This window comes from Astyanax mexicanus, chromosome 13, assembly GCF_023375975.1.
Source record: "Astyanax mexicanus isolate ESR-SI-001 chromosome 13, AstMex3_surface, whole genome shotgun sequence".
Lineage (NCBI taxonomy): Eukaryota > Metazoa > Chordata > Actinopteri > Characiformes > Acestrorhamphidae > Astyanax > Astyanax mexicanus.
Window position 1 is genome coordinate 14,512,515 of NC_064420.1, and position 16,537 is coordinate 14,529,051.

At 40.6% G+C, this 16,537-nt stretch overlaps 1 protein-coding gene and 1 long non-coding RNA gene across 3 annotated transcripts in view; one reads left to right on the plus strand and one right to left on the minus strand.

The window, feature by feature from the left end:
• The window catches only part of LOC103031427 (V-set and transmembrane domain-containing protein 2-like protein), a 96,916-nt gene that overhangs the window by 24,008 nt on the left and 56,371 nt on the right, over positions 1-16,537 (minus strand). The gene's annotated exons all lie outside the window — the stretch shown is intronic.
• On the plus strand, positions 8,495-10,735 carry LOC125780558 (uncharacterized). Of its 2 annotated transcripts, none has more exons than XR_007423792.1 (4): positions 8,495-8,631; positions 9,170-9,271; positions 9,764-10,031; positions 10,626-10,735. It is a non-coding gene; the product is annotated as an uncharacterized LOC125780558 (long non-coding RNA). The 2 variants fall into 2 exon arrangements; XR_007423791.1 differs by lacking the exon at positions 9,170-9,271 and adding an exon at positions 9,310-9,411.

Genomic DNA, 16,537 nt, shown 5'->3' on the forward strand with positions numbered 1-16,537 from the left:
CTCAGAAGACGCTCAGACCTCTTATCGGACCTCACACACTCTTCACAGCCTCCGGCCAACCTCACGCACTTCAAAGCACAGGATCCAGCACTGCATGGCTCCCTCTTACACCTCACTTTCAAGCTGTCTAAATGAGACACGACCCGTGTCTAATGACCTGGACCGAGCAGGAGAGGACGAGAAGGGTGGATTTTAGTGCTGTGGAGCGCTGATATGCAGAGGAAGATGTAACAGGTTTGGTTGCAGTAAATTTGGATTGATTATTATACACTGCCATTAAAAATAAAAGGTCACACACTCTAATATTTTGTTGGACTGTCTTTAGCTTTGATTGCGGCACACATTTGCTATAGCATTGTTTCGATAAGCTTCTGCAGTGTCACAAGATTTATTTTAATCCAGTGTTGCACTAATTTTTCACCAAGATCTTGCCGCAGCATTGATGATGGTAGAGTCTCCATCACATTCCAAAGATTCTCAATGAGGTTAAGGTCTGGACTCTGTGGTGAACAATCCATGTGTGAAAATGATGATCTCAAGCTGCCTTTTAATTTATCTTGTGTCAGTGTGTATTTACTATCATAATGACAGGAAAATATGCATTGCGTGGCTCAAAATGAGCAAAAGGCATGTACTAATTCTATTAATTAGTCATGGGGGTGTTTTGGGTGTCATGTAAAATAAAAACCAATCAGCGTTTCACTTACTATTCCCTTTAAGAACCAGGTGAGCTTTGACTTTGGCAGGTTGGTATTTTAACAGTACAGCACTTCTGCTTTTCTCAGCAGAAGAAACTGACCTGAGTGAGCAGGCAATTTATGGAAACAGCAGTGTTATTTATGTTGATGTAAAAGATGGTGCTTGTCCTTGTGTGAGTAATAAGCGGGGTGTTGCCAAGATAGCAATTAACCCCTGGCGGCTGATGTCTGCCTAGGTTCTTATCAGTCAGTGGTGCATCTCTTTTTCCTATTGCCAATATAACAATACACCATTAATTTACCTGAACACAATTCCCACAATTCTGACCACAACAATTATGAGGGGTGTCTCAACATTTTTGTCTATATATTGCAGAATGTAGCTTCTAGTACACAGATGGAACTTGATAGGATGATAGGAAAAGCCAAGGTAGAGGAACCACTGAGGCATAATATTTGGAGAATACTAGATTAGATTTAGATTAGTCTAAATATTAGATAATGATGTTAAAAATATATACAGCTCTGGAAAAACTTAAACCACTTTAAAATTATGATTTTTTTTAATGTACCTAATTGAAAACCTTTGGAATATAATCAAGAGGAAGATGGATGATCACAAGCCATCAAATCAAGCTGAACTGCTTGAATTTTTGCACCAGGAGAAAAGCATAAAGTTATCCAAAAGCAGTGTGTAAGACTGGTGGAGGAGAACATGCCAAGATGCATGAAAACTGTGATTAGATACCTGGTTTATTCCACCAAAACTTTATGAATATGAACTTGTTTTCTTTGCATTATTTGAGGTCTGAAAGCTCTGCATCGTTTTTGTTATTTTAGCCATTTCTTATTTTTGCAAATAAATGCTGTAAATGACAATATTTTTATTTGGACTTTGGGAGGAATGTGGTTTGTAGTTTATAGAATAAAACAACTATGTTCATTTTGCTCAAACATCTACCTATAAATAGCAAAATCAGATAAACTGATTCAGAAACTGAAGTGGTCTCTTTATTATTCGTTCTTGAAATAATCCTTAAAAAAAAAAAAAAACTCTTTTTGTCAAGAATGAACTGAATCTAGCATGGATACTCAGCATCATCTCAGTTGCAGTAGCCTCTTAATTCCTTTTCTTCACAATTCCCATCATTCTGAGAAGAATTATTTGTAATAGCGCCTCAAAGCAAACAGCTGATCCCAAAAAACAACATCTAAAAGAGGCTGAGAGTAAATTCTCCATCTCGCGCATATGCGTCAGTGTGTAAAGATGGGCCGCGGAGGAGCTGTGTGGCTAATACCGGCTCTGATAGCGCGTAGTGTTGAACTAGCCCCGTGTGGAATGAAGACATTAGTCTAGCTGATCCCAACCCATATGGCTATTAACTCTACCTCAATCCTCTTAACAGCTACCCTCAGAACACTTTTAATTTCCCCATAATCCCATTCAAATGGACTCGGCCGCAGCGGGGGCCAGCACCAGGCCCCCAGGGCGTTCCGGATTCTCCGGTCCAGACAAAAAGGTGATGAGAGGCATCCAGCTACTCTCCCACCAAGGTGGGAAGATAAAGCCTCTGAGATACCGAAGAGGAGGAATAAGAATACGGATAATACAGAGTTCCAGAAGTAGAATCACCATATGAATGTATGAAGCGGAAAAGGGAGCATATTCTTGATGGACTTTTCACTTCAAGAATAAAAATGGTGTGAGGTACTGTAGTTGTTTTCCTACTCTTAATAAGCAAGAGGAAAAGTATAGAATAGTTGCGTATAAATAGATAAATTAAGCAGAAATGCTATAAAAGAACTGTTCTTTCTAGTTCCACGAAGAACCATGCTATTATAGTGTTCTAAAGTGCACATAAATAATAATAAACCAATCAATGTGCCAGTAGTCCTTTTAAGAGGCATATGCGCTCTGACTTTGCCGCTTTTATAACTTAACAGCGTGGTGCTTTTGCGCGTCTCAGCAGAGGAGACTGACCTGTGCATTAATGCTGTGAAGATGTTCACTCAGAATTTTTATTTGTTTGTGTCTGTGTGTGTAACAAGTGTGATAGGATTGGGTGGATGAATCTTGACCGTTGTCAGGGTTTTAAAAAGTCAGTGGCGCACCTGTATTTCCCACCGCTAAGATAGAAGCATGCCAGATATTTAACTGAAAACAATTCATTTCCAGACCAACCATGCCCATCAGCGTAGATATATTTCTAAACTTCAATGATATTTTAACGGCGCGGGCACAAGGCATCAAAAGAGTCTGTTAAATGGGTGTAAGATAGCGATGAGCATCGTGACACATCTTGCACAGGGTAAACGATAGGGCCTTAATCATGTAAGTAACCTTTTAACAGCAAAATATCTCAGTCAAATATTACAATTAAACTCCACTGTTTCTAACAAACCAGCTACATGAATGACCCTTACCAAGAGGAATAGAAAGCATAGAAAAGTAAAGGGCACAAGCCTAAGCGTAACATCCGTGATCTCAGATCCCTCAGACGACACTGTATCAAGAACCTGTGAATGATAGGATTTCAGCTCTTGCTCATATATATTCATATATGCAAACATATCGCCTCTGATTGGCTAACAGCACTGTGACACCAGGAGGCACGGACAAGACGGACAACAGTTAAAAACCTTTTAAAATAAAGACATTTATACTCTAATAACAGTCTTTGCAATGTAATATGTTACTTTATAACATGTGTAATGCCCTGCTAAGTACAGTTCAGCCACTGACCTAGTCTTAGAGTCTCTGTAAAACACAAAATCCACCGGAGATCCTATGTAAACCTATGTAAACACACAGAGGTGGGTAGTCCAGGTCCAGGAAGTTAAAACCTGCTGAGCCGCAGCAGAGCCGGCCAGGCGGTTGGAAACAGTCCCCGGGTTGGATTTTTACTTTGAACTTCGCTGGTGGTGTTCCACAGACAAATTCTAACCATTTGTTCCTTAGCTCTGAATTACTGGGCAAAGATTATAACACTGTTGTGTTGTTTGCACAAATAACACAGGAACGAACTGCCATGTTGTTCCTAATGCTGTTAGCTCCTATATTTTACCAGCTACTGCAGACAATGGAGGTTGACGAAGAGATTCATGTGCAGCACCATATACAACTCAGACAGACCTACTGTATTTCACAAACAACAAGAAAAAAAAAAGAATTTTAGCAGAAGGACACCTTTAACTACAATACAGTCGTTTAGGTATCCTGAAATCGATTAACTAGCAATACACTGTCTATCCCTATAAAACCAAGAAACGCTTCTACCAGGGCTTTTTTTTTATCAGCATCCACATTCAGGAGGGTTCCTAAACCAGGCGACACACAAGGCAGGTTTTCTCACTGATGCTCTTTGACAAAATACAAAGCTCCGATGCAGGGCAGCAGCTTGGAAAGGCAATATACTCACACTGACTTTAAACTAGCCTCTGTCAGCACAGCCACTCTGCCACTGGGACAGGAGCATGCATCCATTATAATACAGGAGCCAGCTTTCCATCCAAATGCTGCCTTCTAAATTCACCATGAATACATGAATCCACAGACGCATTAAACATGTAACCTTGAGAAACCTTGTGTGGGCCTGCACGCATATTTCTCGTAAATGAAGTCATTGCACAGCTTTAAAGGCGTGCTTTTAGCTCGTGAACGATAAAAAACGATTCAGAAATCAGATACTTGTAGTGGGAAGACCTTGAGCTTTATTTTAGGGATCTACTGTATAGTGCACAGGTCAATTGCAGATCATGCAGCTAGATTTGGGGCGTGTCTTTGGTATCATGAGAGCGCAAAAAATATACCCTGCATGGCTGGAAACGCGCAAAAAGCATGTACTAATTCTCTTAATTAATCATGTGTGTGTGTTGGGCGTGACATGAAATAAACCAATCAGTGTGTGACTTGCCATTCCCTTTAAGAGCCAGGTGTGCTCTGATCTTAACAGCTCTACTGTTAAGTCCCATACCTTGTGTAACTTGCACTGATATGTAGGATATAGGTGTGGAGTCTCCTACAATAAATGTTGATGTGATTTCTGGATAGTATTGCCTTCTATGATTTTTCCCGTTCAACAAGTGACATTGTGGATCGAGAAATAGTGAAAATAAACATCCCATCTATTTGGTACCTAATACCAGGCCTCACTCTAATTTTAATAATTCCTGTCACCTTGCCATTAGAACGTTGGTAGTTATTCAACCTCACTCACAAAATAACACCTCACAGCTTAAGCTCTATGCGGACGGGATTATTAGGTAAGGTATGCAAAGAGCCTTCCAAACTAGAGCAACTTTTAATATCATCAAAGAAGGGAGAGAAAAGGGATAATAGCAAAGATTTACAAAGCATTACAATTTGAATCTTAGGATGACAACAGAGAAATCAAAGAAAAATGGGAGTTGGAGGCAAATATTATAATTAGAGACGACAAATGGGAGGACACATCTAAATAGGATATAAACGAACTAATAGCCCTACGTGGAGGGAATTTGATTGGAAAATAAAAATGAGATATTTTAACACCCCTTTGATTAAATTAAAATTTAGCAAGTACAGCAAAATTACAGTTACGATTGAATTTATTCTTAAAAGATGGGCACCATTAATGCAAGCAATGCCAGATCTTGTATCACTTACAGTATTTTAATGTTTGTGCAAGTACCTCCGTTTTTTTTAACATTTTTTAAAACAATTTAAAGTACCTATTACTGATGTGGCATTCCCTGTTGTTTGTTATGCTCATTTGTGACAGGATGGTTATTGTACTGTACTGTATTGTAATGGTATTATTCTACTATGTACTACGAAAATAATAAAAACACAGTTAAAAAAAATAGAAGTCGTCAGGGACAGGCAATATCAGAACAAGTAGGGCAGCAATAATAAATAACATACCTAGAGAGTTGTCGGTAAACAAGCGAGGGTCGGTACACTGATAATCAGGGAGATAAACAGGGAGTAGGCAAGAGAGTAGTAGAAATCCATAACCAGAAAATCAAAAAACAAATCAAGAGGGCTAGGCAATAGAGTAAACGGTAGGCATAAAAAGGGTCAGGAAACAAAGAATCAGAAATCAGAAAGAACGCTTTGTACAGAGCTAGAGAACTAGATAATACGCAGCAACTAAAGAGCTGAACAATAGGAGTATTTATACTAGGCAGACCAGGTGGAATGGATTAGCAATCAGTCAGTAGCTGGGTGATGTAGAGCGCTTGAGAGACACGTGATTCTCAGAGTCACTGTAGTTCTAAGACTGAGGCTGCTGGGAAACTGAGTCTTTTGGCTCAGAGGTTTCAGGAGCAGGCAGTAGGAATAAAATCACAGAGGACCCCCCCCATAAAAGAGAAAATTACCCAAGGACCCCCTGAGAAACTAATCCCGTCAGGATAGGGATTTATACAGGTATGATTATTCCCAGGCCTTGGCCTAATGTAACACTTCATGATCAATGTGCATACTGCTGTCCCATGACATTTTGGCATGAATTTGAACTTTTCCAACTCCTATATTAAGCAAAAAATATACATGAATCAACAGTGGCATTAAAATTTTAACCTTGAAAAAACAGCAAAGGCCTGCAGAATTATCTCAAAACAAAGTCGGTCTATTGCCGTATTGCTTATGACTTCAAAAGGATGCTTCAAATTATACTGAAAAGCCTGAAGTGTTCTCATTTCACTTTACAGTAATCACCTCAGTGAAATCTTCAGTAACCTGCATTCGCATGACAGTGAAATGAGTTATTAATTATCATTCAAACTCAGTATTAATTCAGTTGTGGAATTGGACTTGTAATCAGTAGAGGATACCCTCGCAGCCAAAACACAGAAGACAGGTCAGAAATAATATACCATTTCAGTAAATCAGGTTTCAGCAGCTTTCTTTTTTATAGTAGCCCTCAAATTCTAAATGCAAATTTTCTGTGTTAAGATGAGGTCTGAGTGTAGAAGCCTGAGGAATGGAAATTTTAATTTCCAAAAAAGTGGTTGGGACATAGCAAAAGTCAAGAGACATAATACTAGTTTTTGTCCCATAACATTTGGCATGTAAAAGTGTCATAGTGAGGTCAATATTAGATTACTTAACACACTTTCCCCTCTCTATTTACTCAAAACTCAGCAGTACTGTTACACTATGTCTAGTTATAGATATGTAGCATTAATCATATCTATCTGCACTACTAGCTTCAACAATCTAATAAAAATAATATTAAAATCATATAATTATTGATAAATCCTTTGGTATATTGTTCATTTCCAATGTTTTAAACTTGGGCTATAAATGTTTTTTTATCATTATTGTCATACGAGTTTTTCACAATAAACACATCAAAAGAGGTGCTGTAACATTGTAGTGAATAACAGTAAACTCAAACTGCATTACTCGCATGCAGCAACAGAGGGAGCTATTCACACTGCAGACTGTGCTTACGTGACATAACGAGGTAGAGTACAGCAGAGTGAAGTAGAGTGAGTCAGAGCAAGGCAGAAGGCAGAGTGACGTAGTGAGGTAGAGTGAGGCTGAATAAATTAGTGTGGTAGGTAAAGTGAGGTAGAGTAAGTCAGAGCGAGATAAAAAGAGGAAGAGGTATCGTGTTGGAGAAAGGAAGAGCAAGGTTAGCAAAAGCAGAGTGAGAGAGTAAGGTAGAGTAAGGTAGAGTGAGAAAGTAAGGTAGAGTGAGGAAGAGTGAGAGAGTAAGGTAGAGCAAGGTAGAATGAAAATAAGGTAAAGTAAAAGAGTGAGGTAGAGTGAGAAAGGAAAGTAGAGGGAGGTAGAGGGAGAGAGTAAGGCAGAGTGAGGTAGAGTGAGAGAGTAAGGTAGAGTGAGGTAGAGTGAGAGAGTAAGGTAGACTGAGAGAGTAAGGCAGAGTGAGAAAGAGTGAGAGAGTAAGATAGAGTGAGAGTAAGGTAGAGTGAGGTAGAGTGAGAGAGTAAGGTAGACTGAGAGAGTAAGGCAGAGTGAGAAAGAGTGAGAGAGTAAGATAGAGTGAGAGAGTAAGGTAGAGTGAGGTAGAGTGAGAGAGTAAGGTAGAGTGAGGAAGAGTGCGAGAGTAAGGTAAAGTGAGGTAGAGTGTGAGAGTAAGGTAGAGTGAGGAAGAGTGAGAGAGTAAGGTAAAGTGAGGTAGAGTGTGAGAGTAAGGTAGACTGAGAGAGTAAGGCAGAGTGAGAAAGAGTGAGAGAGTAAGGTAGAGTGAGAGAGTAAGGTAGAGTGAGGTAGAGTGAGAGAGTAAGGTAGAGTGAGGAAGAGTGAGAGAGTAAGGTAAAGTGAGGTAGAGTGTGAGAGTAAGGCAGAGTGAAAAAGAGTGAGAGAGTAAGGCAGAGTGAGAAAGAGTGAGAGAGTAAGATAGAGTGAGAGAGTAAGGTAGAGTGAGAGAGTAAGGTAGAGTGAGAGAGTAAGGCAGAGTGAGGTAGAGTGAGAGAGTAAGGTAGAGTGAGGTAGAGTGAGAGAGTAAGGTAAAGTGAGGTAGAGTGTGAGAGTAAGGTAGAGTGAGGAAGAGTGAGAGAGTAAGGTAAAGTGAGGTAGAGTGTGAGAGTAAGGTAGACTGAGAGAGTTAGGCAGAGTGAGAAAGAGTGAGAGAGTAAGGTAGAGTGAGAGAGTAAGGTAGAGTGAGAAAGAGTGAGAGAGTAAGATAGAGTGAGAGAGTAAGGTAGAGTGAGGTAGAGTGAGAGAGTAAGGTAGACTGAGAGAGTAAGGCAGAGTAAGATAGAGTGAGAGAGTAAGGTAGAGTGAGAGAGTAAGGAAGAGTGAGGTAGAGTGAGAGAGTAAGGTAGAGTGAGGAAGAGTGTGAGAGTAAGGTAAAGTGAGGTAGAGTGTGAGAATAAGGTAGAGTGAGGAAGAGTGAGAGAGTAAGGTAAAGTGAGGTAGAGTGTGAGAGTAAGGTAGACTGAGAGAGTAAGGCAGAGTGAGAAAGAGTGAGAGAGTAAGGTAGAGTGAGAGAGTAAGATAGAGTGAGGTAGAGTGAGAGAGTAAGGTAGAGTGAGGAAGAGTGAGAGAGTAAGGTAGAGTGAGGAAGAGTGAGAGAGTAAGGTAAAGTGAGAGAGTAAGGTAGAGTGAGGTAGAGTGAGAGAGTAAGGTAGAGTGAGGAAGAGTGCGAGAGTAAGGTAAAGTGAGGTAGAGTGTGAGAGTAAGGTAGAGTGAGGAAGAGTGAGAGAGTAAGGTAAAGTGAGGTAGAGTGTGAGAGTAAGGTAGACTGAGAGAGTAAGGCAGAGTGAGAAAGAGTGAGAGAGTAAGGTAGAGTGAGAGAGTAAGGTAGAGTGAGGTAGAGTGAGAGAGTAAGGTAGAGTGAGGAAGAGTGAGAGAGTAAGGTAAAGTGAGATAGAGTGTGAGAGTAAGGTAGAGTGAGGAAGAGTGAGAGAGTAAGGTAAAGTGAGGTAGAGTGTGAGAGTAAGGCAGAGTGAAAAAGAGTGAGAGAGTAAGGCAGAGTGAGAAAGAGTGAGAGAGTAAGATAGAGTGAGAGAGTAAGGTAGAGTGAGAGAGTAAGGTAGAGTGAGGTAGAGTGAGAGAGTAAGGTAGAGTGAGGAAGAGTGAGAGAGTAAGGTAAAGTGAGGTAGAGTGTGAGAGTAAGGTAGAGTAAGGTAGAATGAGGTAGAGTGTGAGAGTAAGGTAGAGTGAGAGAGTAAGGTAGAGTGAGGTAGAGTGAGAGAGTAAGGTAGAGTGAGGAAGAGTGAGAGAGTAAGGTAAAGTGAGGTAGAGTGTGAGAGTAAGGTAGAGTGAGGAAGAGTGAGAGAGTAAGGTAAAGTGAGGTAGAGTGTGAGAGTAAGGTAGACTGAGAGAGTAAGGCAGAGTGAGAAAGAGTGAGAGAGTAAGGTAGAGTGAGAGAGTAAGGTAGAGTGAGGTAGAGTGAGAGAGTAAGGTAGAGTGAGGAAGAGTGAGAGAGTAAGGTAGAGTGAGGAAGAGTGAGAGAGTAAGGTAAAGTGAGAGAGTAAGGTAGAGTGAGAGAGTAAGGTAGAGTGAGGAAGAGTGTGAGAGTAAGGTAAAGTGAGGTAGAGTGTGAGAGTAAGGTAGAGTGAGGAAGAGTGAGAGAGTAAGGTAAAGTGAGGTAGAGTGTGAGAATAAGGTAGACTGAGAGAGTAAGGCAGAGTGAGAAAGAGTGAGAGAGTAAGGTAGAGTGAGAGAGTAAGGTAGAGTGAGGTAGAGTGAGAGAGTAAGGTAGAGTGAGGAAGAGTGAGAGAGTAAGGTAAAGTGAGGTAGAGTGTGAGAGTAAGGTAGAGTGAGGAAGAGTGAGAGAGTAAGGTAAAGTGAGGTAGAGTGTGAGAGTAAGGCAGAGTTAAAAAGAGTGAGAGAGTAAGATAGAGTGAGAGAGTAAGGTAGAGTGAGAGAGTAAGGTAGAGTGAGGAAGAGTGAGAGAGTAAGGTAAAGTGAGGTAGAGTGTGAGAGTAAGGTAGAGTGAGGAAGAGTGAGAGAGTAAGGTAAAGTGAGGTAGAGTGTGAGAGTAAGGTAGAGTGAGAGAGTAAGGTAGAGTGAGGAAGAGTGAGAGAGTAAGGTAGAGTGAGGAAGAGTGAGAGAGTAAGGTAGAGTGAGGAAGAGTGAGAGAGTAAGGTAAAGTGAGAGAGTAAGGTAGAGTGAGGTAGAGTGAGAGAGTAAGGTAGAGTGAGGAAGAGTGAGAGAGTAAGGTAGAGTGAGGAAGAGTGAGAGAGTAAGGTAAAGTGAGAGAGTAAGGTAGAGTGAGGTAGAGTGAGAGAGTAAGGTAAAGTGAGGTAGAGTATGAGAGTAAGGTAGAGTGAGGAAGAGTGCGAGAGTAAGGTAAAGTGAGGTAGAGTGTGAGAGTAAGGTAGACTGAGGGAGTAAGGCAGAGTGAGAAAGAGTGAGAGAGTAAGGTAGAGTGAGAGAGTAAGGGAGAGTGAGGTAGAGTGAGAGAGTAAGGTAGAGTGAGGAAGAGTGAGAGAGTAAGGTAAAGTGAGGTAGAGTGTGAGAGTAAGGCAGAGTGAGAAAGAGTGAGAGAGTAAGATAGAGTGAGAGAGTAAGGTAGAGTGAGAGAGTAAGGTAGAGTGAGAGAGTAAGGTAGAGTGAGAGAGTGAGGTAGAGTGAGGTAGAGTGAGAGAGTAAGGTAAAGTGAGGTAGCGTGTGAGAGTGAGGTAGAGTGAGGTAGAGTGAGAGAGTAAGGTAAAGTGAGGTAGCGTGTGAGAGTAAGGTAGAGTAAGGTAGAGTGAGGTAGAGTGTGAGAGTAAGGAGAGGTAAGGTAGAGTGAGGTAAGAGTTGAGATGGAGTGAGGTAGAGTGTGATAGAGCAAGGTAGAGAGAGAGTAAGGTAGAGCGAGTTAGAGCGAGGTGTAGTATAGGGTGATGTAGAGTGAGGCAGAGCAAAGCAGATTAAGGTAGAGTGTATTAGAGTGTGGTTAAATGAGGTACAGTGAGGTATAGTGAAGTAAAGTGAGGCAGAGGTCCACAGTGAATGTTCACACCAAACTACTTCTTATCCTGGGTAAAATGAGTGCAGTGAGTCAAGTCAGGAAATCATACAGCATTTTCACAGTTTTGTTCATATCATACTGCCATATTTTAAACTGTTATTTAAAAACGTATTTACTGAACTCCAAAAGAGCAGAGTGTTTAGGTGAACTACTTATTAATAAATAATATTAATTAAAATTCAATCTGAGCATTAATTTAGTTCACTATAGGATGCCATTATAGGAGACAAGAGAAAAAAAATCGGAATTTCTGCAAACCTGGCATCAGCAGACGAGCCGCTTTCCTTTTCATATTATGCTTCAGATTGTAAACAGCCCTGTCGGTTGTGAAGGAAAAGATGAGTCCGGAAGATTCTAATAGTCAGAATCTATTCAGCGCTCTGTTCTCCTGTCTGTCTTCTTGTGTGTCTGATAAGGAGGAGGCGAATACACAGCCGAACTACATCACGCCTCCAGTCAGATAGCAGGGCAGCGCTGGAGTAAACTGATTGGACACCATTATATTTTTCATTTGCAAAGGCACAAAACCCACAGAGTATCGATTTGACATTACATAAAGCAGAGAGAGAGAGAGAGAGAGAGAGAGAGGGAGAGAGTGTGTGCAAAAGAGAGAGAGAGACTGGAAGATGCAGTTCATGCACCACTCACTGATTGTGTGAATCTTTAATCTCAGTCAGGGCGGTCTCTCATTTCAGGACATGATTGGTCTGATTTTGTAATCACTGGCAAAAATGTGCACACTCTTTTCACATCCTAAAATAAACAAATAAATTTACTTTTTGGCCTAAATCATCTCCTTCTCATGCTGCATGGCCACCTGTGGTAAAATGTCCTATACCCTTAGTTGATTCCCATTTTCTCTCCAATTCGGAATATGGAGTGAATTTTATGCAAAAAATTTAATCCGCTATTAAAATCAAAAGGACAAAAGTGTGTTTAAAAGAGAAAAAAAGAGCAAATATATATTTTTTTCTTTGCCTTTATGTGAAAATGATTTCAGTTTGGATTTTGCCAGTCTTTGCTTTCATTTTTTCTTATTTGCTTCTGCTTGCTTTTTTTTTTGTACAGTTTTCATGGGTGGGCGGGGCATAGAAGAACATATTGCCCTTGAATCTCCATTGGTCACCTGATTTAGGACTGACGGGTACACTGAACCCTTGTCTGAGACCTATTAAATATTACAATAACTACATATTCTCTCTCTTGACTTTGTTATATTAACTTAATACAAATCAACAGCCCACAAATACAACAGCTACAAACTACAAAAGTATACAATAGACCCAACAATAAATGCTTAATTTGCCTACAAGTTCAACCTTTCAACAAAGATCACTCATTTGTATGTCTACAGTACGCCAGGTCAGCCAAAACATTAGGTACACACAAAAACTCACCAGTCAGGCGGCCTATTATTGTTAATTAGTTTTACATTGAAGGACATCCTTTAAAAGGGCTTTTTAATATTATATAATTCCATGATAGTTAGCTAACTATTGATTTAATCCAGCATACGCTCTGTTTTACACTAAGCAGCGCTTAACACCTTCAACACAGCGCTAAGAAGGGGTTAGACAGCCATGGCCCTGCCCCCGTAGTGAAAATCTTGAATTATAGAATTATGAATTATTTACATGCATTTATTGTCACCCCTTCTCTGAAGGGTTAGAAGGGCCTCACTGCACACTACTGGTGAACGGGTTCCAGGAACAACATGGCCAATTGTTTTCTCTCTCAGACTCCAGCTGCTGATGACATGCAGCACGATCCGGGATTCAAAAAGCTATTCTCAGTTTTGATCAGGTCATTTGATTCTACCCATTTAGGATATTGGTCTATGCCACGAGTGTGACCTAAGCTAATTTATTATGCATAATCAAAATAAAATGTGGCTTAGACAATTTTCATAGCACTTTACCTTTACTAAACTAATTTTCACGATTCAGGTCTCGTCTCCTGTTTTTTTTTTTTTACTATTATTTTAAGTTTACTTCTTATTAATAAAGACTATATGCTATAAATGTTGCATAATTATTTTGGCTTTTTATTGAGTTTTCTAGTCTGCATTGTTAAATAATTAAATAAATTGATAGTGTATATCGCACAGTGCCACAGGGGCTTAGGCCCCAGCTGAAATCTGATTGGCCCCCTCAAGTGCCTCTGTCCTGTCACTCATCTGTCTTTTGCCCGAGAGCGAGGATCAGATTATAGGTTGATAAAATTCCATGGCACTATTAAGATAAAAGATAGATAGATAGATAGATAGATAGATAGATAGATAGATAGATAGATAGATAGATAGATAGATAGATAGATAGATAGATAGATCTGGCAAAATTCTAATAATTTTTAAATAGCTGCAAAGACCAAGTACATAAAAAAATATAATAATAAATCCTTTTGATTCCTAAAATGTTGACTGTTGTAAAAAAATAAGCACAAAATAATGTTTTTTACTGTTGATTGTAATAGTAATAATTGGCCCCTTTATGAATACTGTGGCCCCTTGATGGCCCCTGACTCCTAATGGCCCCAAATCCTAAATCTGCTACTGGTGTACATGACATCATATGCTAATGGATCATATTGGCTTATACATTCATTTTCTTTACATATTTGATACAGAGATTCCTGAATAATCAGAAATTTCCTTTCTATTTTGATGAATATTATTAATGCTCATCCCTACAGCAGAGTGTCTTCTGCAGACAGAAGTACAGGAAGTTCAGCAGCTGCAGGAACGAGTGTGGAATTTGACGTCCGCTGCTCTGCTCTGAGACTCTTCTTCAGCTCCAGCATGATTAAAAGCAGAAGCGGCAAGCAGAACGACCCCTTCTCCTCGCCATCAAAGCCGGCGTTCTCGCGGCTCCTTCTCTCCGACAATGAGCGGCAGAAACGGCAGGGTGTAATTATTGGAGCCCTATCTGCATATCATAATTGGGGCCTCAAAGGGACTCTGTAAAGTCGTATGGAAAGAGGGCCCGGAGACATCATTATCTCCCGGAGAAATGAAAGAGCAGATCAGATAGGCGCGACAGACGCCGTCACGATCGCCGCGATCAAGATGCTGGAAAGCTGCTTTCAGTGAAAGCGGGATCGGCCTATCCCATCAGCGGCCCGTCTGATGTACAAATCCACCCCCTATGGCCGCGTTTAAGAGGCGCGAAAGCAGAGAGAGAGAGAGAGAGCGGCCCAGACAGGAGGAGGCTCTCATCCCATCCCTTTGATATGTGAATCACTGGTTTATTACGGTGAGATCAAAGTGGCACGCAGGAGGCCTCGTAGCGAGGAGCCTCAGCATCTCAAAAAAATCACCCACCTGGAGTAAGAAGATCCTGCAGTGAAACACGATCACTGGGTTGCAGATCAGCCCACGAGCTCTGAGCTGAGCTCTGAATCACAGAATCACGTCGAGGTGATGTTGCATCATCTATCTCTCTGACCTCAGAATGACTCCATCTGACTACAGGTCCTGACATAATGATGCCAGGCTTGAGGATGTCTCAGATTGCTCCCCTGTCTGAGTAGATGAAATTATTGTGGTATTGTCTCTAAACCTTTCTAAAACTAAAACTATCTCTAAGACTCTATTATACTTTGCTTTTGTCTTGCAATTTTGTCCATTTTCTGATCAGATCACATCAAATCAAATCTGATCATGGCATAATTACTTTTAAAAAGTATTCTGATTGCTGAATACCGCTTTAAAAAGAAACTTAATGGATTCCTTGATTTTAAAAGTAACTAAGTATGTTTAAGTCAACATAACAGTTTTGCGGGCGCCGAGTGGTCCAGTGGTCTAAAGCGCTGCCGATATGAGCGGGAGGTCGCAGGTTCGAACCCTCGCTCGTGCAGCTTTGAGGGAGCACAATTGGCCCTGCTTCCTCCGGGTGGGTAGATGGCGCTCTCTCCCCACATCAATCCTAGGGTGATGTCTGCTGCACAGGGCGTCTGTGAGCTGATGTATCAGAACTGAGTCACTGCGCTTTCCTCCGAGCGCGCTTTGATGCTACTCTGCAATGCTGCATCAGCAGCAGCTTGAAAAAAAAAGAAGCGGTGGCTGACTTTACATGTATCGGAGCAAGCATGTGCTAGTCTTCACCCTCCTGGTGTTGGGGCATTACTAGTGATAGGGGGAGTCCTAGTGAGTCGGTTGGGTAATTGGCCGTGTAAATTGGGGAGAAAATGGGGAAAATTAGAAATAAAAAAATGAATAAAAAAAAAAAAACATAACAGTTTTGCCAAAACGCACTTTACTGGAAACTTTACTCCACTTTTGGTACCTATTCTGTTAGTGTGCCGCTGCGACTCCAAACGTTTTTTTATTTTATTTGAAGTATAAGAGAGAGAGTGCGGGGTCTTTGTGTTTGTGTGAGGAGGAGCAAAATGGATGCTCGCTATGTGTGTGTGTGTGTGGATTAGGAGCAGAATGGGGGGGGTTTGTGTGTGTGTGTGTGTGTGAGGTGGAGAGAGCGTGGGGTTCGCTTTGTGTGTGTGTGTGTGTGTGTGTGTGTGTGTTCAGCCCAAAGGTCCTAGTTTTAGCCTGTTAGCTTGTTAGCTCGCTAGCGTGATGTTATTTTGGTGTGGTTGTGAGTGACAGTTCCAGCAATAAAGCGCTATCTTTTAACATCTTTCTCATATATCCTTTCAACACGTCCAGCCGAATGTTACAATATCTTTTTACTAAGTAAAAAAAATAAAATAAAATTACGCACAGTAATTTGGATGAGTAACTTTAATCTGATTAATGGACTTAAAATATGTTACTGACACTAGTTGAGAACCACCTGAAAATCAACAAGGCTCTTCTGTCAGTCCTACCATATTCAGCACACTTCCTGCTGAAGTTGGCACGATTCCCCAAGTTTTAGTGATGCACTAAAATAAAAATCTTTGTCTGAACAAAATGAACACAATAGCAAATACCACAGCTTTTTGTTTTTTTTTTGCCACTGTTTCACCACTGCATGAATTAATGAGCCTAACTGTATTCTTGCCTTGGTTTTCAAAGAAAAAAAAGCAATGACCTACAAAAATCTTCAGATGACTTTTAATAAAAAAAAAAAGGATACAAACACAACAACCAGCGCTGGATTTAAGCACATTTCTTGCTTTATGTGTTCTGAAACTAGGCTAGACACTCTTTCGTCTTCTCTGCTAATTGTGTTTTCTGTTTCTATTTTTACTGATCTCCTTAAACCTCATATACCTGAGAGCTCATTAGCAAGGGAAGCTGGAATTTGCTGTCTTCTCTGGAACATGAACAGAAATAGCTAGATGAAGGGGCATGCAGGGTAGTGCGGGGCAATTATGGTCTAAAAATCGTACTTTTTTTCACAAAAAATCTGGTTTTCGATTGATCCCCCCCCCTACTAAGAATTAAACTGCAGATGACAAAGAAATGGTTCACAGAAGAAACTT